This window comes from Sabethes cyaneus, chromosome 3 (genome assembly GCF_943734655.1).
Source record: "Sabethes cyaneus chromosome 3, idSabCyanKW18_F2, whole genome shotgun sequence".
Lineage (NCBI taxonomy): Eukaryota > Metazoa > Arthropoda > Insecta > Diptera > Culicidae > Sabethes > Sabethes cyaneus.
In genome coordinates this window covers 153566685-153588900 of record NC_071355.1, presented here as the reverse complement: position 1 = coordinate 153588900, position 22216 = coordinate 153566685, and positions in this window count along the sequence as shown.

Below are 22216 nucleotides of genomic sequence, written 5' to 3'. Positions count from 1 at the left end.
AGATAAGTTCTGGGTTTATGTGGAAACTTGAATTTCATTTGCATAGGAACCCTCCCTCCTAAAAAGCTAATCATAGAAAAAATTCTTGCCTCCAAAAACACCCACATGCCAAATATGGTTCCATTTGATTGATTAGTTCTCGAGTTATGAGGAAATTTGTATTTCATTTGTATAGGAGCCCCTAGAGGTGTGCGCCAGTCAGATTATCGGCGGCGGCGGTACAGGAATCATTTTTATTCGGCGGCGGCGGCGTCGCCGGCGTGACGCCGTTCGTTACTATCGGCGGCGGTGGCGGCGTGCATCGGCGTGCGAGTATTTTACACCATTAAGTTACCACATTTCGTATAAGTTTAAGCAAAATCTTTTTAAAAATCGAACTAAAGTTGATAAGTAAAAAAAATCTTAATAATGCTTATTTTCTAAATGATTTTTAATGACCCTTAAATCTTTGAATAATTTTTTATCTGTATGTTTGCGAATACGCGATATGGTAGACACTAGTACGTAAAAGGCAGGGAAGATTGGGATACGCACCCCATCTTTCGTTTTTATGCTGTACATATGAACGTGCGATTGCTATAGATCGAACTTAAATTTCAGTTTTCTGCCATTGTGTTATTTTTTAAATTAAGAGATATTACATGCATTGCGTATAATAGACGGCGCCTAAAACTAAGTGGGTGAAATCGGCAATGTTGCAAATCGAGCGAGAAATGAAGTATGCTCATCCGAGCGAGTATAAGCAGCATCCAGCGCTTATGCAACTGACGCAAGCGTACGATAAGCAACCACTGATGCTGCGTGCATACATCGTGCTACCTACTTACTAGCGAGCGCACAGCCTCGAAATGTCTTTCTGCACAGCCCGCTCACAAACTCTACAACTTGTGAGAAGCGAACAGCCCGTGCGGGCTAGCGGCATACTAGGAGATATGGATACTTATTTTCAGTGTTGGGATAATTCGCTAATTCGCTAACCGACCAATCGAGGAACGCTAGTTATACTTTATAATTTATACTCAGACTAGCCGAATTGTTGCTGGTCCATAATCTTAGTTAAATTAAGAAAAGTCGTGTAATATATACAAATTAGTAATAAGTTGTAAAACGATAGATTACAATGCAAGTTGTTGCGATATGTTCAAATATAGACAGTGACTGTTAATTTGCAGTTTGGGATTAGTGATTAGCGAAATTTTCACGATTATCGAGCAAATTGTATCGGTTAGCGAATTAGCGGAGCCCAACACTGCTTATTTTGCATTTTTTTCTTTTTTGTTTACCTTACGTTCTCATTACGTGCATGAAAAATTAAGAGCGAGAGTCCGTACGAGATGCTCATGCCGGCGTGTTCGTTAGAACTAAAACGCGCGTGTGAGAAAATTAGACCACACGAGTGCGGTCTTGCAACACTGGTAATCAGTATGGGGATAAGACCGGCACCTAATTTTGGCACCAGTCAGTTTACAACCGCGAATGAAAAGCAATACTAGCTCTCGCCAATCCGCTCTTTCTCCTCACTCTAAAAATTTTATTACTTTCTTCTACCGTCCCTTCGTAAATTGTAAAGGAACTACAGTACTTTTTAAAAAATATTCTTTTTCCTTTTTCTCAAGCTGTGATTAGATTGCAAAGCTCAAAAGTTATTAGTCTTTGCCAAGCTTCTACCAATAAAACCAAAAACAAATTTTCAATACGGTGAGTAGTTTCTGAGAGAAAGGTACATAAAGCTTGAAAATCATGTTTTTACAGGAGCGGCGTTTTATTTCAGCGAGGTTGTTCACCGCCGCAGTGGAATGCTTATGTGTTCGATCGTTCTTCGGTCACTTCCTGTGGTCGGATCATTACAAAATTAGTATCAAAATAAACGAAAAAGACTGCAGAATCAAAATCTGAAATAAAAAAATTTGACTTTTTCAAAAATTTTGGTCGCTTATGTCTCTTTAAAAAGAAATGAGCACCGGGAAGCAAGACGAAAGTTTGACAGAAAACGTCATGCTAAAGTTCGTTTACGTTAGGTTTTTCGATTCGCACTCAGTTGGACGCATGGTGACACTCAGGGTACAGCAACACGGCAGTTTAATTGAATCTTAATTAAAGGTACATTATAAGAATGAATTCACAAAACTATGTGTTCACTATGTGCTGTCAACATGTTGATCCGCATCGTCGGCGGCGGCGGCGCACACCTCTAGGAGCCCCCCCCCCCCTCCTAAAGTGGAAAGGGGTTCTGATTTACCATAGAAAAAATTCTTACCTCCACAAACCTACACATGTCAAATTTTGTTCCATTTGCTTGATTAGTTCTCGAGTTATGCAGAAATTTGTATTTCATTTGTATGGGAGCCCCCCCTCTTAGTGGGCGGCGGGGTCTCTAACCATCATAAGAGCCTTCCCTGGCCCCAAAAACCTCTACATGCAAATTTCACGCCGATTGGTTCAGTAGTTTTAGATATTTCGATATAAGGAACATCCCGACAGACAGACAGAAATCCATTTTTTTAGGTATAGATTGTGATATTTCCAAAATTTGCTATAAAACAAACTACAAACGACACAATTTTGTAAAGAGGAGAGATATGGCTTATAAATGAAGTGAAATAAAATTGGCGGCCATCTTCGATTTGGCCACCATGTTGGATTTTAACTATAAATCGACGTTTTCGCTATGATCCCTCCAACCGATTTTGATTTTAGGACCACCATCGGAAAGCTGAGAAAAAATTTGTATGAAATGGCGAAGGCAAATGAGTAAGCGTCCAACATAGCTCCAGCCATCCCAAGCTCCTACCTAGCGCCTCAATGTGGCCTTTCCCGGTAATGCTTTATTGAGTAGCCAAGCTAGGACGTGCGATGCTGGGTGGTTCCCGGCTGCCTGATCTCAAAACAGCGGGTTTTGAGTGACGGCATTGGGTTTCTGCCACAAAAGACGATCATTAAGACTGTCGCAGTGACCTTTTAACCCAATGCATTTCTGGCATACAAAAAAAATGTTCTAATTCATGGAAAAATTTTAAAGGATTTTTTTCTCGCTTGCTAAAATTTACACACTGATTAGTGGAAAAATCTCATGAGAAAACCTTCATTATTTACATGTGGAATATGATCGCAGACAATCCTTCGATTATATTTAATACCACTGTGTTTGATGAATTTGCATACTACAAAATTATGCATTAGTTTGTTAAAACCACTAAATCAAAAGTGTATTCAAATTTTTACAAAACAGTTTCCGGGTTTTTAAACCACTAAAAGCATTGGCCATTCAACCCCACTAATGTGTTCTGTACCGTTTTCCTGTACCTTCAAGAGCAAGACGAAGTGTTGATTAAATACTAAACTTCTTTACTAAAAAACTGATTCTGAAACAGGGCTTTCTGACTCATTTCCACTTAATCATAATTAGCCAATTTTAGACATATTTCCGTGCAATTTTCCATATACAGTAGTAAGGCAACCTCGATTCAAAGCTTCGATATAACGTAATTTTCAGATCAATAAAAACAACTGAATTAACTTTTATTGTGGTGTGACCTCGCACTGCTACTATGCGAAAATTATTTCCATTTTTTAAATTTTGTATGTTACATAATACAATTCCGTTATATAGATTTTCAAATTTCAATTAACGAAATCTTTGCACACTCTTCGCTTCTTCGTATTTATTAATGTATCTTTCAAACTACAAGACCAATCATCATAAAACTTGAAAGGCTTCCCGTTCATTTGCAAACAATTTCGTTCGAATAGGAATAAATCTCATTTTTGCTTCGATTTAACGTAACTTAGATATAACGTAACGACAATAAGAATAAAGTTGCTTTACATCAAGGTATTACTGTATCAAAAATGATTGTTGAGTTTGACGCGGTTGTAGACGATATGAGGTCATGATTCAATCTTCCAAATGTCTGTACTGTGTCCTTAAGTGTGATATTTTTCAAACCCTCCACCGACCCCCACACCAAAGAGCTCATATCGAGAGCCCTTTGGGAGTGGACACTTACTAACAAAAATTAACACGCGGAGTGCACACAAAGACAAAGAGAAATCCTAATGGAACATTAGTTCCTTTGAAGGGATTCTACCCTAAGTATTTAATATTTAGTGATAACGCTTATGGCACTAAATAGAATTTAATTAAACAAGATACTGCTTCAGCTTGCTTTTCACGAGAGTATTACTAGTTATAGGCTTGAGTTCGTTTGGAATCGAATTATACTTCAAAAGACCATAATTTGTGATACGCGATAAGCCTAAGTTCGTAGAAGCTCTGCTTTTCAGTATTTCATTTGCATGTCCAGTGTGAGAATAATTAACCCTAGAGGTAAAGGCAATATTACAGTGAAAATTTTGGTTATGTAGAGAACTATGTATAAACATGATTGTTTGAGAATCACGCAGTCCCAGTAAGGGTGTAATTTTGTGATCTAAACTTGAGTGTTGAGTACTGCAAATTTGTCGAAAATAAATGAGGTAAGTTAAAAATTACTTTTACACACCTATTTTGCAATGTTTGGATTTTGAGTTTTGATTTGGCCGCGTGGCCCCAGCCGGCAATTAAATATTGCAATATGGAATGGATGCATGCATAATAAAATTTAAGCAATGATTCACGAGGCACAAAGCTGCGAACTCTTCTCATGAGACCGCATAGCGACGAAACTTGGCTCGATACATGCATAATATCTGTGTCCCAAGAGAGAAGTGCAGCCCTAAATATTTAAAAGTTGTAACTTTTTCGATATTCAGATTGCCGATGCATGGATCTGGATGTTGGGAGATTTTTTTATGCGACGAGTCAAAAATCATGTATTTTGTTTTTGACAAGTTTAAAGAGAGTCGATTACCGTTGAAAAATTCAGTGAGTGTTGATAAATCCGATTGAATGGCATTTTCATAATGGCATAGACTGAACATTACTGCGAGGATAGAACAATGCTGTATCATCCGCAAAGAGTTTTGGTATTCCTTGAAGCTATAAATTTCCCATATCATAAATGAATATTAAAAATAAAAGAGGACCTATATTACTTCTTTGCGGTACTCCGATATTAATCGGGCACGAGGTACTTTGAACACCGTTTATGCCTACGAATTGCTTTCGATTTGATCGTAAGCGACTCCTCTTACTCCGTTACGCTAAAGCTTTTTTTAGTAAGATTTCGTGATTTATGGTGTCAAATGCTTTTTTAAGGTGATGAATAAGCCACTTACGATTTTTTTTTGATCAAGTTCATATATTAACTTATCGAATAGCTCTATAATAGCAGTTGATGTTCAGCAGCCTACCTGGAAGCCATACTGAAATTTATACAAAATACACTCAAGTCGCTTTTTACGCGAAGGATACGTCCCGCGTAAATTCCGAAAATCGCGTAAAAAACCGCGTAAATTCCGAAATTCGCGTAAAAAAAACCGCGTAAATTCCGAAACTCGCGTAAAAAAACCGCGTAAATTCCAAAATTCACGTTAAAATAGTCGTGTAAAAAACCGCGTAATAAGCGACTTCAGTGTATTGTTAGTAAAGAAAAAGTTTACAAGCCGGTTTGTTAACAGTTTTTCGATTATTTTGTTCAGAACTGATAGTGTTGAAATTGGACTGTAGTTAGAGGGGTCACAAGTAATTCAAATCTGGTAATTGAATACTGGAACAACTTTTGCGATTTTTAAGATAGTAGAATAAGTCCCGGATTATATTATTTTATTGAAAATATTCGCAATAATCTCAGAAAACCCGACCAAGGCTCGGTTAGGCTTACTTCAATAGTAAGGCCATTACAAATATTTTATAAAGTTTTTGTCCTTCCGGTGAACGGGCACTGGAGGGGGGGAGGACGAAAAAAAAACAAAGTAAATTTTTTAATCGAGCAAAAAAACTTGGGTTTAAGCATTTTTATTTAAAGTTTAAACGTGAAAACCGAATCTATTCTTACTTATAATATATACGTTATTATTTTTTATGCAACAATCTACGAAAAAAAGACAAAAACGAAGGAAATTTTTTTTGGAAGATTTTCGGAAATCCCATTGTTCGAATTTCCATTTTTGTTTCGTACTAGAAGCGTTAACTCAACTTGTACACTCATTTTTCGAGTTTTTCAGACTGTAGAGCCCACAGACAATTGATTTGAAAAATTTTGACTCATATCCTACAAATTATTTTTCTGCCCCCGATTTTTCAAGCCAATTTCCAAGGGGGGAGGGGGGTGACAAAAACTTTGAAAATGATTTGCAATGGACTAACTTGACAAAAATTGATTAAATTTTCTACATCAACCAATGCACAGAAAACTTTCCCATAAATTGACCTAAATCAGCTAAAACTACATCACAAATGCAAACCCAGTAAGCATTGAGCGTCAGATTCTAGTCAAATATTGATTGAATTGTCCCGAATGTGCTATTCGGATAAATTTACGATTCTGTCACCCGATTCAAGCTGCAACAAAAAAAGAATGATTCTAAATATCACTCTGCTCTACTATCATCGTAGCAATGCAACACCACTTCGAACAAGATGCTAAAATAAAGCAGGTCATTCCGGTTGAGCGTACCTAAGCGCCCCCGAATGTCGTTATAAATATCTCCCATTGTGTGCATTTGTTTCGTAGGGGTGATTGCGACTGACTGAAAGCGTCCCATCAGCGTCCATTTTGCTATCGTTGACTCTTTTTTTTCGGTGGACCAAAACCGACTTCGGTTTCATCTTTTTGATGCTTCTCAATCAATTTTTTTTTTTGCGTTCTAGGTCCTCCAGGGCTAATCGTTTTGCGGTTTTTATGCTATGCTCGGTGTGGCCTCTTACAGTCATGCTGCGCTATTTTGAGAATGACCACTCAGTTCAGCGCGTCTGAAAGATTTTTGCTTTGGTGGGGTAAAATGAAAAAAAAAAAATATTTTTAAAACAGACTGACGGAACAAATAAACTTGTGGTCAATAACATTGGTATGGTATATATTATAAAAAGATTACTTAGGAGTTCATTTTACTCAATAATATATAACTACTTCAATTAATGAATTGATTAAATTCATTAGATTGAAATTTCACCATAACCAATAAACAGCTCTTGTATGCTATTCAATTGTACCTATATTATACAACTTTCAAATATATCGACGACTTTGGTTTTGTGCCAAAACCAATATATTTTTCATATTCACGAACTATCGTATCATGCTAAAGTAACCTCTCGTGACGGACTCATTCCTTCGTTAGAATGACGCTAGTTGGGAAAAACTCGACGATGCGAGCGGTTATGACCATTCCCTTCGGCGAAGTCCTTATTGAATTGCAGGACAGGTTTGTCGATGTCGATTTGTGGCAGGAATTTTAACGACCCTTAGGAATTCGCAATATTTGCGAACTCGTTTCGAGTCAAAGGACATTCATTTCGGAAGGAGAGTTTCATTTTAAAAGCGCTCCCAAACCGACGGTTTTGTCGTGATAAGCATTCAGAATATATTATTTTGAATATAATTACGCTCGCTTAGCTTGCGTATTTCGTTATTCCAGCCGTTTCTTATTTTTTCCGTTTTTAAAATTTCAGTGCCCAGTTGAGGGAACCTTTCAAAAAGTATCAACTATCAATTATTAGATGGACTAGATGGACACCAGGATAGTCAATTATTTTTCACAGTTCCAATGTTCATTCTTCACAAAAAAACACATTTACTTCCTCATAAGAAGTACAAAATAACTTGTCCAGTATAAGTCGATATCAAAATGGTAAAAGTGGTAAAGGGCCATTTACGATTTACGTAGACGATTTACGATTTACGAAACGAAGACGTAGTTCTACATCAAGATCAAAACAATTTATAAGCGTCGTCGCATTATTTCTAGTAGGCACAGTCGACGAATTTGATACTGGCATAGCTATTTCACCGAAAATATTTTGAGATGGTTGAGCTTATTAGAGAAAATTCAGGAAAAAAGCTGAAGGTTATTCTCATTCAGTACCGATTATCGAATCATATACGAATTTAGAATCCATCTTCATATTCTTCGGTCTTTGGCTGCCATTCTGCAATCGCCCGTAACACCCGCTGTTCTAACATTCTCGATAATAGCGCACATCCAACAGGTACCGGGTCGGGTTGTCTTCTGAATATTGGTTTTGATGATCGCTCATCCGGCATCCTTGCTACGTGGCCAGCCTACAGTAGCCTGCCATGTTTTAATCACTTCATAATATCCGCATCTTTATAAATATATTGGGACATTCCGTGACTCATTCGCCTGAGCTACACTCCTTCATCAAAGTTTTCGCTATAAATTTATCGCAAGATCTTATGCTCATGAACGCCAAGAGTTCGTCGTTCGCTCTCTTTCATCGTAAATGTTTCGTGGCCGTACTACTGGGAGAATTACCATCTTATAAATCGCGAACTTCGTACGGAATTACAGGCTACAGGACCTCAACTGTCAACGTAAACTGTAGAAGGTCCTATTGGCAGCTGCTATCCGACTTTTTGCTTCATAGTTTACATCACTGTCATATGTCACTATTGTACCAAGATAGACAAATTCCTTGATCAGTTCAAAAGTAACTCCATCTATTACCACCGCAGTTTGAACACCCGAAGGGCTCTCTACCAGCCACCATATACTTTGTCTTGGCAAAGTTTATGATAATCCTTATCCTCATAGGTCCCTTCTTAAAACGCGTGAATGCCTCTTCCAAAACTCTACGTTTAACACTGATGATATGTATGTCGTCCGCGAATCCTAGGAGCATGTGAGATTTTGTGATAATGGTACTTCTTCTCTACACGTCTGCTCGTCGAATAGTAGCACATTCCAATGCAATGTTGAACAGCAAATTCGATAGCCCGTTACCCTCCCTCGAACCATCTAAGGTCCTAAATGAGCCCAATATCCCACCCACTATTCGGACTCTTAATTTATCAAGAATGGCACGTAGTAGCCAAATCAGTTTCCTTGGAAAACCGTGTTAAAGCATAATCCGCTACAGCTCATTTCGTTAAACTGAATCGTTCGCCGCCTTGAAGTCTATAAACAGGTCTGCAATTTAAATTCCCCGTAGTTATTCCGGGATTCCCGAAACCTTCCTCTCAAAAACCGCACTAGTATTCGCCATCAAAGGTTTCCTGGAATGGCCTCTGTCTATGAAACAGGTTACGGGAAAGAATTCTATATGCAGAGTTGCATATAACAGGAGTTGGCACAGTCCGGTTCCTGATTTCGTTGATCGTTTTAAAGATCATATATTCAAGAAGCTTCTTGAAAACTTCTGTTTTTATTCTCAGCCAAACTTCTCAGCCTCTTGTGTAAAATACATAACAATTGCGAGGCTAGTGAACCGAACCACCAGCCTCTCCCAGTGAAAACTCGAACCTACGATGACTGGCTTGTTAGACCAGTGTCGCTCCCCCGTACTGAGGGGCTAAATATAATTGAAATTAGTCATAAATAGGTTGCTGCAACAATATCGTATGGAAGTGATTTGTAGCAGTAATATCGCTGATACGGATATATTGGAAGAAAATTTTACCCTTCAGTCGGTAAATTTTTATTTTATGTGGAAATATGCTGTTCTGATTACAGAATGACATAGCCACACTTGCTGGTTTCTTCTTAGTGCATGGAAACTACGGTTAAAAAAATGAAATGAATCAGAAATTCAAGCACAAAGTTTTCGTAGTCTTTCAAAGCATGGAGTGATGTCTTAGTGACATTCATAAAAGATTCTAAACAAAATTTAATCGAAAACTCCCCGATTGGCTCACGATTGGCTCACATTTGAAATACGTGTTTGCAGTGAAACTTAGTTTTTGAAAATAGCGTAGCTTCCGGCATTTGCTGATCGCGAAAAGAATTTTAAATACTATAAGAATGCTATTGAATCTCGGATCGCTAGAATAATGCCTGAAACGACAGCACAGGAAATAGAAAATAAACCAAGAAATAGAGCACACTTACCACAAATGGATATTCAATTAAACAACATTTTCCAACATACCTCATCTGAAAAAATACAAAATACAAAATATATAGTTGAGATTTTTAACATTTTTTTCAATTTTTTATATTGTATATTCTAAGCTATCAACAAAAAAAACCGGCATGACTTAGGCGACATTCTCTATTCCAAAAAAATTTAGTTTCATCCGATTTATTTTGAACGAGTTGTTTCGCCCAAATGATTTTGGTGACGGTGTGGAGAATACCCTACTCTTTCGTTCGACAAACCAACCCGTTGGAATACAGAGTAAGGATGTATATTCATACACTACGAAAACATTTGACTTTAGAATCTACAAAACTCTTGTTGAATTATATTTCGGAAACCTTCTGAACATCAATTACATCAAATTAACATTTTCTGGATATGTTGCGAAGAAAATTAACTTTCTCAATAATTAATCAGGGTACGGTACTAAAGCCTGGCTAAAAGTTAATGTGGTCGGATAGGTCAACTGAGACTGGAGCGTCACAAAAATACCATAAAAAACTGGATTGCAGTATTTTTATACAACTTTAAGTTTTGCAGTATTAAATCATTCCCTTTTCTGATTATGATAAAATTTCGCACTTTTTTTCCTAGAATTCGTCATACCCTGCAAAGTTGACGATGCGACTGAATCAGCATGTTTCTTGTACGCATTTCTTTTGCACTGTTGACTATCCCCCCGTTTCGCCGAAGTCGTTGTTTGACAATTGCCCAAAAATTTTCAATGGGTCGAAACTCCGGACAATTTGGAGGGTATTTTTCTCCTTTGGCACGAAATCAACATCATTAGCTGCATATCACTCTGACACCACTTTAGATTAGTGACAGCTAGCTGAACCTTGAATTTCGTTGAATTTCGTCAAAACTTACACGCTCAAAGGCGCTGGACAAAAGGAGACTGCGCAACCCTCCTTATTAATGTAGTGACGTATCTGGTTAGAGTTATTTTTAGACACAAATTGTGCCTCTTCCTCCTTCTACTGTAGAAACCACCGACCGAGAAGTTTTAACTTAACGTGTGTTTAATTTCAGGACGACGACACTATGCAGGCCCTTACGACTATCAAGGTACTGCCCGTGGCGCTGGCTGTTCGTCTCACAGCGTGTTAGCCGCGATTCTCCGGGGGGTTGCGCAGTGACCTTTTGTCCAGCGCCTCTATGGTTTAAAGGTTCACGGGTACCAGCGAGCCACACGCCCTGGCGGGTGTTGAAGGTTCAAATCCGGTTATAATCTCTGATTATAGCTTGGTTCGACCTATGCACTCTCCAGCATTGGACAAAAGGTCCGTTCCCAAAAAATTCATTACTTTCCCCTACCGTCCCTCCATCAATTGTAGAACCATCGTTTCAAAATGGTTCTACAATTGATGGAGGGACGGTAGGGGAAAGTAATGAATTTTTTTTGGGAACGGACCTTTTGTCCAATGCTGGAGAGTGCATAGGTCGAACCAAGCTATAATCAGAGATTATAACCGGATTTGAACCTTCAACACCCGCCAGGGCGTGTGGCTCGCTGGTACCCGTGAACCTTTAAACCATAGAGGCGCTGGACAAAAGGTCACTGCGCAACCCCCCGGAGAATCGCGGCTAACACGCTGTGAGACGAACAGCGCACAGTGGGGCGACTCCATACAAATGCTGGCCAAGCAAAAAAATCTCTTTAAATCAAGGATAATATGTGCCCAGATAACACAAAATCGTAATAGAAAGAACCATCGTTTCAAAAGGGGGGCTCCGTAGCCGCAAGGTTACCGATTCTGCTTTGACAAGCGAGTGGTCGTGGGTTCGAATCTTAGTAGAATCAAGCCATTCGATGTCAAGTGACTTTAGCATGGGTTTATTCTCAGGCCCCTCCATTTACCCTTCCTTCGCGCTGTATTCTATATTTAACCCTCTGAAGCCTCTTGACAGTGCAAATGTCCCTCCTATAGTTAAGTGTACTGGGTCAGAGGTACGAATGAGTCCTCGCCAGGGACGGCTATAATATGGGATAGTGCTGGCAGCGAGGAATAAGTGGGTAAAGTAGATCAAGCATTGAAGGAAGGGTAAACCCCAATACACGCAAGCACGCATACAATTTAAAATAAGCATATCGCTCATTCAATAGCGATTATAGCAAAAAGAAATGCAGTGCAGGTCATACAGCAAACACCCGGGCGATATTACAATAGATCAACTATACTGGTCGCAGTAATGAGTCCACACATGGAAAAAAAAAAAAAAAATCGTTTCAAAAAAAATATTAATGTTAATGCCTGACCGCATTTCAAGGTCAAAGACTAAAAACACGAGTTTGGTCAATCTTATATGATACTTTATTAAACAATTTGGTCGTCATTCGATCTACTGACTTTTTCAACCTGAAAAACTGACAGGCCTCCTTGAAATCTCCTGTAAAAGTATCAAATTGGTATGTTGACAATAAAGGCTGTTCACGATGAAATTGCAACACACAAAATTAATTAGCAAAATTCGAGTTTTTATCCGATTGCCATCAAATATTCCGGGTATTAAATGAAATAGCTAAATTTAGTTTTATTATATTTATTTTATTTTATTTAACTACCATATCTGAATGTTCGTACTTTGGCCTTAATACCACCCATCAGGTTTTGCACGAACTCGGAGTCGACATGTTTTTGCATATTTACGGATGCTTTCTTTATTTCTTCAACTGTTTTGACTAGTTTAGGACGTTTCAGAAGATTTTGCTTCATAATAGCCCGCATGTTTTCGATTGGCCGCCGCTTCGGTGTATCTGGGGGGTTAAGATCTTTCGGCATGAAAACGACATTATCTGCCTTATACCACTCTAGCATGTCCTTTGCGTAATGGCATGAAGCCCGATCCGGTCAGATAGTTGTAAGATAGTTGCGAGACTTCAGAAGAGGAAGAAGTTGCTTTTGGAGACGCCATTCATGGTATCTGTGGTTTTTCCGAATGAACAGTTGCTAGCCAAATCAAGAATTTCTTGGCCATTTCAACATCTTCTGTTTTCGAATTTTGTCTGGAACATTTAACTTATCCTTGGCAGAGAAATACTGATTCCCTGGAGTCTGGTTGAAGTCCGCTTTCACGTAGGTCTTGAGGTCCATAACGCAAACATCAGCTTTTGATCGTATAACACACGGACACGGCTTTACGCGCCCGTATTGTTTTCGTCACGGTTTGGGCCTTCTAAATCTTGAACTAGCCTTGAACTAATCCAGTTCCAGGAGATTTCCAGAGATTTGGCCTTCCGCACGAAACTTTTTCTCAGATTCAGCTTTTTGTCACATCTGATCTCGAATGGTTTTCGGTCGAAAGCCCGAACTACGCGCTTGTGATCCTTAACACTATACGAACGATTTTTTACCTTTGTTATAATATATAACATAGGTTTAGAAATTGGTCGAAAAACACGAAGTTGATCCGAGGCCCGGAGGGCCGAATCACATATACCAATCGATAGAGCTCGATGAACTGAGCAATGTCTGTGTGTGTATGTGTGTGTGCAGCTCATTTTCTATCGCCTGTTTCTCGGAGATGGCTGAACCGGTTTATGCGTTATTAGTCTCATTTGAAAGGTATTATTGCCTAGTATATCACTATTGAATTGTTTCATGGTCCGATGTTTCGTTTAAAAGTTATAAGCAAAAATGTGAAAACTACGTGACACGGGTTTCTCCGGAACCACATGACCGATTTCAGTGATCTTAGTACCAAATGAAAGCTCTTGATATCATAAAAATTTTCAGAAAGTTTTATTGAAAACAAACAAGTAGTTTAAAAGTTATGTTTAGAAACGTGTTTTGACAACGTAATAATTATCGCCTGTTTCTCAGAGATGGCCAACCCGATTTATGCGCTATTAGTCTCACTTGAAAGGTAATATAGCTGGATAGATCACTACTGAATTATTTTTCGATTGGACTTTTAGTTTGAAAGTTATGATCAATTGAAGTTTCATGTTAAAATTTACAATAATTTATAGCGACTTTAACCAAGACAAGAATCGCCGTAATAAGCATAAGAGAGGAGTCGCAAAGATAATCTCTCATTTGCACATTGGACCTTTTGACATGTTGGTCGAGATTTCCATGTTTATCTGCAAGTAAAAAATAAAAAGGTTTGATCGTGGGGGGTATCAATCGGCACCAAATTTAAGATTTTTGCTTTCTGACCTAAAATGAACAATCTGACAAAATTTGGTTGAAATTCGTGAAGGTGGATTACACGGTTATCGGATACTTGGCATGTGTTAACTCAAATAGATAATTTTTAGATTTCACATCTGAATAACTTTAGAACGGCTGGGCTTAAGAAAAAGTTCATACAAGAATTTAGTTCAAAGTAATGCGTATAGAATTTGACCTGACAGAGTTATGAAAATTACAATTTCAAATACAAACCAAAAATAATTTTTGAGCTGGAAATGTCCATATGTACATATGTCCATATGTCCATAAATGTACAGTAGAATTCGGGACTCCCAACTTTTTACCAATGGCACAATGTGATAGATTCTTATTTTCGATGTAGTCGTGCAGAATTTTTTCGCGAATGAGCTGTTCTTTCGACTCCATTTTTCTAATTTTTGCACATCTGATAAAAAAAACTCACACAGTGTGAGTAATGCACGTTGAACTTTCTCCACTCAAAATTTAAAATAATTTTATGCAACGGTTCGAAAGTTTTGAATGAATTATTGTACAAAATTATTGAGTGAAATGAGACAAATCATACCCCCAGATGACATTATATTGAAATAAAAACTTTCATATTCCTTTTTCCTAAAAGTTTTCTATTTTCTTTGCCAAAAAAATCTCAATTTACGTTTTCGTACCAACCACTTCTGATTATCGGTAATATTATTTTCGTTTGGAGTATTTGACTAGTAAAAGTTAATTACTCCGGATCCTCGGGGATGGGACATGTACATTTAATTACTTGGCCTGGTATCTAGGTTATAGCGCCTTTATTCGCTCACATAAAAAGTCACTTTTCACCCCTTAAAAATAGGGCTAACAAAAAGTTCCATATTTTTAGTCGATTTTGCCCATTGTGCCTAGATGGTAATATTTAACACTTAACGTCATGTCAGAAGTTCTCGATACGGGGTTTCATAGGGCTTTTGCTACACACACATGCAAGACATCTGTTGGGCACACATTGCATATATTCCTATTCAATGCAGCAAAAACGTGCCGGATAAAATTATCATTTTTTCTAAAGTTATTCATCATTTTAAAGCAATTAATAGTTCAAGTAACCGACAAATGTTCCCTGAAATATATGCTGACATTTGGTAACTAGGGTTTCGGTGAATTCGCGTTAAATCGGTGTCCAAAATATACTGTTTTTTGAAGCAGTTACGGAATAGGCCAAGTTGAAAGTAACGGAATATAAAATTGGTTTTAGCATAATAAATTGCTTTCTTAGCCGAAAGCAACTGTTGGCTATTGATATTTGTTCAGTTTTATCCCACTAACATAGGTCATAGTTACATTTTTGATCACTGCTCCTGCGTCTTAGTTTATTTGTTGGAAATAATTGTTTTATTTAGTAAACAGATATATTACCTTGCCATATATATAAAGCAATTTGTAATTTCTGTTTTAAATGAAGAAAATAAATCATTTAAAAAATATTGCTCTTCCCTGCCCGTGTGTTTTATATGGAGCTGTCACTTTTGCCTGCCCAACAGATCTCCAATACATATGCACTCTGCAAACACCCTATTGCGGTCTATATTGCGCTGAATATGTTAAAGTAGTGTTGTGGCTTACGGTACAATTAAAATTAATCCAACTTAATTACCTCGCGTGGGCGCGTGATGGACTAAAGCTTTATAGCAAGGCAGGGATAATTTTGGATTGATTCAAATTATACAAAGCCAATAGAAGGAGAAATATGGCGCAATACACAATGCGTGTATGTCAATATGCCTGTTTGATAATTAGGATCTCACAAATAAAGCCAAGATTTAGAATTGAACAAGATTAGTTACGATCGATTAAACATCTCAACTTTGAATTTGAAATGATTTGATGGTTTAAAAATATCTGAATGTTTCTGATTGAGTCCACATCAATCATAATTAGAACCGAAAATAATGTTATATTATATTTTCCCCTGCAAACCTACCTTCCAATATCAGGATTAAAATTAATCCTTAGTTCTTTTTTCAATCAAGTCAAGCGAAATAAAATGATGTTATTATTAGGACCCTTCTGCCACCGCCGGTAAACGGTTCGGCCTGGTGTAAACCTACTGCTACAGTAGGCGTACATTTCCAATCTAAACGTGAAAACTGGACCCCGAGATTCACAGGACACAGGAGTGTGGTCGGGCGCTGCTGTCGGGTTTACTTTGTCGACTTAATTGAAACAGAATTCAATCGGGCGTAAACGAAACTCATATCCCCATAGCCAGCCGTACCGTACCCATTTGGGCGGCGGCACATTTAGCTCAAGAGCTGGGTGACCTTTTCGGTAATGGCACGATAACGGCAGTTTAAAATTTTACTGTTTGACTACCAAATTGAAACGGCATTTCCTTCTTCTCTGTATGGGTTAAATTCCCCGCTGAAGCGGAAATGATGTTGATACTTTAGCACTTTGATTTTCGCTTTGGTTGTGGAATGCAAAGCTCGTCAGCTAAGTCCTACACAATGGTTTGAAATATGTTGTGTTTGTTCATCTAGTGAAGTAGAAGTAACTTAATTTACTTGCAATTATTGTCACTGTACTAACTACTACTACTTGTTTGTATTTAATTACATTTCGAGTAAAAACATTCTTTTGATCATAATCGGCGAGAATGTCGAATGGGCTTTGACACCCTCTGTTCATAATATTTTCCTATATACCTAACTTGATGTATTATAATCTTGGGGCAAATACCCACATCCAGGTTTCCCCACCCGTTGCACGTTATATCATTTATTAACGGTACGTTAGATTCTCTCGTGATTGGGATTGCTTTGAATGTCCAAAGACCATGAAACACGCAATTAAATAAAAGTTATTCAAGCGAGAATGAACAAGGACACGCACAAGATTTCCCGTGTCACCTCGCAAGGTGAATACCACATAATGAGCACCCGCAAAACATATAAAAATTATTACTGTAGGCCTTTTGATGTGAGCAACCGTAGATTAGTAACTCAGATTTCTCCTGGCAAAGTGGGAATTGGACAGTAATGATATCCTGCAACAATTAAGTGTGTTGTTTTTGCACGCTATTGCGGCCAATACAAAGTAAATCCTCACACAGTAATGAATAAAGTTAACTTCCTTAAACTAAAGCGCGAAATAATTGAAAAAATGAAAGTTTAAATAAATTTAGGTAGTCATTTGCTAATTGTGATACAATGCTAAGAGTACTAAAACGTGTATTATATAATCATATTACGTAGCCCTGATTAATATAAAACTATTTTCAACATGGATAATAATTACATGTTTGCAGCTCGCAAAAATTTGCCGGTGATAGAAGGCATGACACGTGGCCCAATTCATTCGATAATCTATTAAATTAATACACAAGAACAACATTCAATTATATATTATTCCTAGACAACGGCTTTTGTCCACCCATTCAAAACACTTGATTGAAGCTTTTGAAATAGCCTACGCAACAATCGCATCAAATATGAAATAATTGCAATAGAGGAAACAAAGCAGCAACATGGTGGAAACACAAATCGACAAATAATTGGGAAAGTCATTATCCCATACAACGTACAGCCACAAACTACACCCACTCACTCATGCTCACGGCTCATGGCCTCATGGTTGCCGGGGCCAGAGAGCAAACTTACGAATCCCCTAAGTCTGCCGAAAATAATATCCCAGACCCAGTTGGCCTAATAGGTTCTTTGGCAAAACTTGCACAGAAGAAATAAATCATCATTACTGGTTCGCCCATTTGTTCGCATCTGAAAGGCGTAATCAGAGCTCAACCCATATTTCACAAGGCACACAAATTTGTTTGATATTGTAAAGAGTTCAACCTCTGTCAGCAAATCGATAGAATTAGTTACGTTTCAAGGGAATCATGTCAACCTACCAGCACTAGAAACAAGCTCCATAAGTGCGTACATAAAGGCATTTTTCGATGTGTTCGATTGATTGTACGAGTATATGATTGCTATACCATCCAAATTTGCACGAATGGCACAAAACGCACGTTTAATATTGATATTTCATTTGCTTTCAGCTTTGATTGGCTACACCAAAACGGATCATTGTCGCAGTCCATCCGAACCACGTTTTAGTCCGCAGAACACAAGACATGCTCCACAGCACGAAAGCCGATGGCTAAGGCTTCAGACCGGGAACCACCAGATGAGATCGGTTCATGCGAAAGGGAAGTCACACAAATGTAAGGCTCCAACAAGAAGATTGAAAACGCGCAAAAATAACAAATAACGAGATTTGTTTGAGCTTCTACTGCCCGAAGGCATCGAAAGCTGCCGAATATCACAACACAATCATCTTGAGAGCACAATGAATTGTGCACGTAGGACACGGAGGGTATACTGCGGGCTGTGGCTGGCAGCCCACGGAGGAGACGCACCGGAGACGAACCACTCATCCCACGGACTACCAGTTTGCAGTATGTGCGGTGCCGCCCGGAGGCACGTGCTATGCACTAACATCGTTTTATTGCGGTACGCGTTGTTTCAATTTGGGTAACTTTATGATTTGTGTTGAGTTTAAACCGGATTAAAATATGTTTTAACGTGACTCAATACGACAATTGTCACTCGCCACAGCAAACCGTGTCACCTAGGTGACAAAGCGAGTCACTTAGGTGACAATTGTCACCTGATTAGCGGCGACTCCAAAATAGTCACGCCACTCGCCTCGCAGAATAAAGGTGATTCAGAATTAAGTTGCAAGGATTAGTAAAGCAAAACCACGCTTCACAAACGTATGACAATGCGGAGCGAATCATTGAGGCAAAAATTCCGATTTTTGTATGCAGAGCGATGTAATTTTACAAAAAATATACATTTCTGTATAACAGTGGGATATTCGAATATATTTTCTATTATTTTGTCTTCCTACTTTAATGCGAAGACCCCTTTAACAAGAAGACTAGCATCTCTGTTATTTACTTTTCCATGCCAAGTGTCACTATCAGCGGTGCTTCTTTTATAAAACTGTACTAAATTTTCCATGCAAGGTAATAAGTTCTGCAAAGTTTTGTATTGGTAGTGGAAGATTGGATGGTCTCATTTGCTTTATTTCTCAAAAAGGAGTTCGATTCGGGTGTAAAAACTATCGAGGCATTACATTGCCCAATTCTGCTTATAAGGTGAGCTCCCGTATCCTGTTCTGCAGACTCAGACTGTTAGTGGAAACGTTCGTTGGCGAGTATCGAGCTGGTTTTTCGTGCGGGTCGCGTAACAGATGTTTACCCTACGACAGTTGCTAGACAATTTCCGTGAATACAACTTTACAGGCTCATCATCAGTTTATGGACTTTAAGACGGCATATGATTCAGTCAAACGTAATAAGCAGTGGCAGATAATGCTAGAAGATGTTTTCCGCCGTAACTAGTTTTTTTTTGTCGGAAGGCTTGACCACGGCGACCATTATTTTGTTTTATTGTGGTACTAGCTGACCCGACAAACTTCGTATTGCCACAAATTAACCTGTGTTGTACATAAATCATAAATCTCGGATGATCTTTGTCACAATCTCGAGTTTTGCAAGTTTCTGAGGAGTTCAACCTTAGATGATTCATTTTGGCAGTTACGTAACCATGAAAGCATCCCAGGTAACCAATAAGCATCACCAATGCTATTCAAATATAGGCCAATACGCATTTAAGTCGCCTTAAATGCTATTTTGGCAAAATATACAGCTACTTTACTGATAACCTTCTTATAGTACTGACAATGCTAATTTACAGCTAATTACCGACACGAAGAATTTGAATACAATTTTAGATGCCAATTTACAACACCTATGCAATCAAAAAGCTAATATACAACAACGTGCAGTATAAAATGCCAGATACGCTGATTTGCTGTTTATGTTAATGCTTATTAGTTACCAGGAATGGGTAGTTTAATATACAAATTTGCAATTTTCCTTCACACTAAAGTAAAAAACAACTCCCCTGTCCCCTCATTGCATAGCCAGAAAGCGGATAGTAATATTCGCCATGATTGTACAACATTACGCCGAATATCATTTTGCGAAAAACCTTAAGCGGAATGTACCATTTCACGGAAATTTTTTTTGTGGAAAGTACCATTTCGCGATCCTCTCCTTACTCGCTGTCGCCCGTTCCAGGAAACCCAGGTAGACCTAGGAAAATAAATAAACTTAGACAGTAGTGATTTCTGCGGGGAGTTGCCTCCCCCCAGTGGGCGGCGCTTCCGGCGGCGGGTCACCGGCAACACTCGCGGCCGTCTCGTCCTGAGTGATCTAGTGTTACTATAGATAGGTTTTGTAGTCTTGTTATTGATTAATGTTTTATGGAAGAGTCTCGAATTTCTCGAGTGCGATTAGTTTTTGAGTTTCGCAAAAAATTTCTGTTTTATTTGTATGAGAGTCCATATCCCCCTACCACAGGGGTGAGAGGTCTCTATCATAAAATAAATTCAAGACTCAAAAATCTCCTACATGCTAAATTTAGTTCGATTGGCTTGATTAGTACTCAAGTTATAAGGAAATTTGTATTTCATTTGTATGGGAGCCCCTCCCCCTTTTAAAAGGGGAAGGGGTCGTAATACACCACAGAAAAAAATTCTGCCATCTAAAACTCTCACATGCCAAATTTCGTTCCATTGGCTTGATTAGTACTCAAATTATAAGGAAATTTGTATTTCATTTGTATGAGAGAGCTCCCCCTCTTAAAAGGCAAAGGGGTCGTAATTCACCATAGAAAAAATTTCTGCCATCTAAAACTCCCACATGCCAAATTTGGTTCATTTGTTTGATTAGTTCTCGAGATAAGAGGAAATTTGCATTTCATTTGTATGGAAGCCCACCCTCTTAAAGGGGAGATGGGTCATAACTCGCTATCTAAAGAGGAGAGGGGTCTCAATTCACCATAAAAAAAACTTGCCTCCAAAACCACTTACATGTCAAATTTGGTTCCATTTGCTTGTTTAGTTCTCGAGTTATGAGGAAATTTGTTTTTCATTTGTATAGGAGCCCCCCCCTCCTAAAGTGGGGAGGGGTCCTAATTCACCATAGAAAATATTCTTGCGTACAAAAACACCCACATGCTAAATTTGGTTCCATTTGTTTGATTAGTTCTAGAGTTATGAGGAAATTTGTATTTCGTTTGTATGGAAGCCCCCCCCCCCTCCTAAAAAGGAAAGAAGTCCTAATTCATCATGGAAAAAATGGTTGCCTCCAAAAACACCCACATGCCAAATATGGTTCCATTTGCTTGATTAGTTCTCGAATTATGAGGAAATTTGTATTTCATTTGTGTAGAAGCCCCCCCTCTTAAAGTGGGGAGGGGTCCTAATTCATCATAGAAAATATTTTTGCTTCCAAAAACCTCCACATGCCAAATTTGGTTCTATTTGCTTGATTAGTTCTCGAATTATGAGGAAATTTGTATTTCATTTGTATAGGAGCCCCCCCCCCCCTCCTAAAGTGGGAAGAGGTCCTAATTCATCATAGAAAAAATTCTTGCCTTCAAAAACACACACATACCAAATTTGGTTCCATTTGCTTGTTTAGTTATCGAGTTATGAGGAAATTTGTATTTCATTTGTACAGGAGCCCCGCCCTCTTAATGTGGGGAGGGGTCCTAATTCACCATAGAAAATTTTCTTGCCCTCGAAAACCTTCACATGCCAAATTTCGTTCCATTTGCTTGATTAGTTCTCGAGTTATGAGGAAATTTGTATGGAAGCCCCCCCCCCCCCTCTTAAAGGGGAGAAGAGTTATAATTCCCCTTATAAAGAGGGGAGGGGTCTCAATTTACCATAGAATAAATTCTTGTCACCGAAAACACCCATATGCCAAATTTTGTTCTATTTGCTTGATTAGTTCTCGAGTTATGAGGAAATTTGTATTTCATTTGCACAGGAGCCCCCTCCCCTCTTAAAGTGGGGAGGGGTCGTAATTCACCATAGAAAATTTTTTTGCCCTCGAAAACCTTCACATGCCAAATTTGGTTCCATTTGCTTGATTAGTTCTCGAGTTATGAGGAAATTTGTATGGAAGCCCCCTCTCTTAAAGGGGAGGGGTCTAAATTTACCATAGAATAAATTC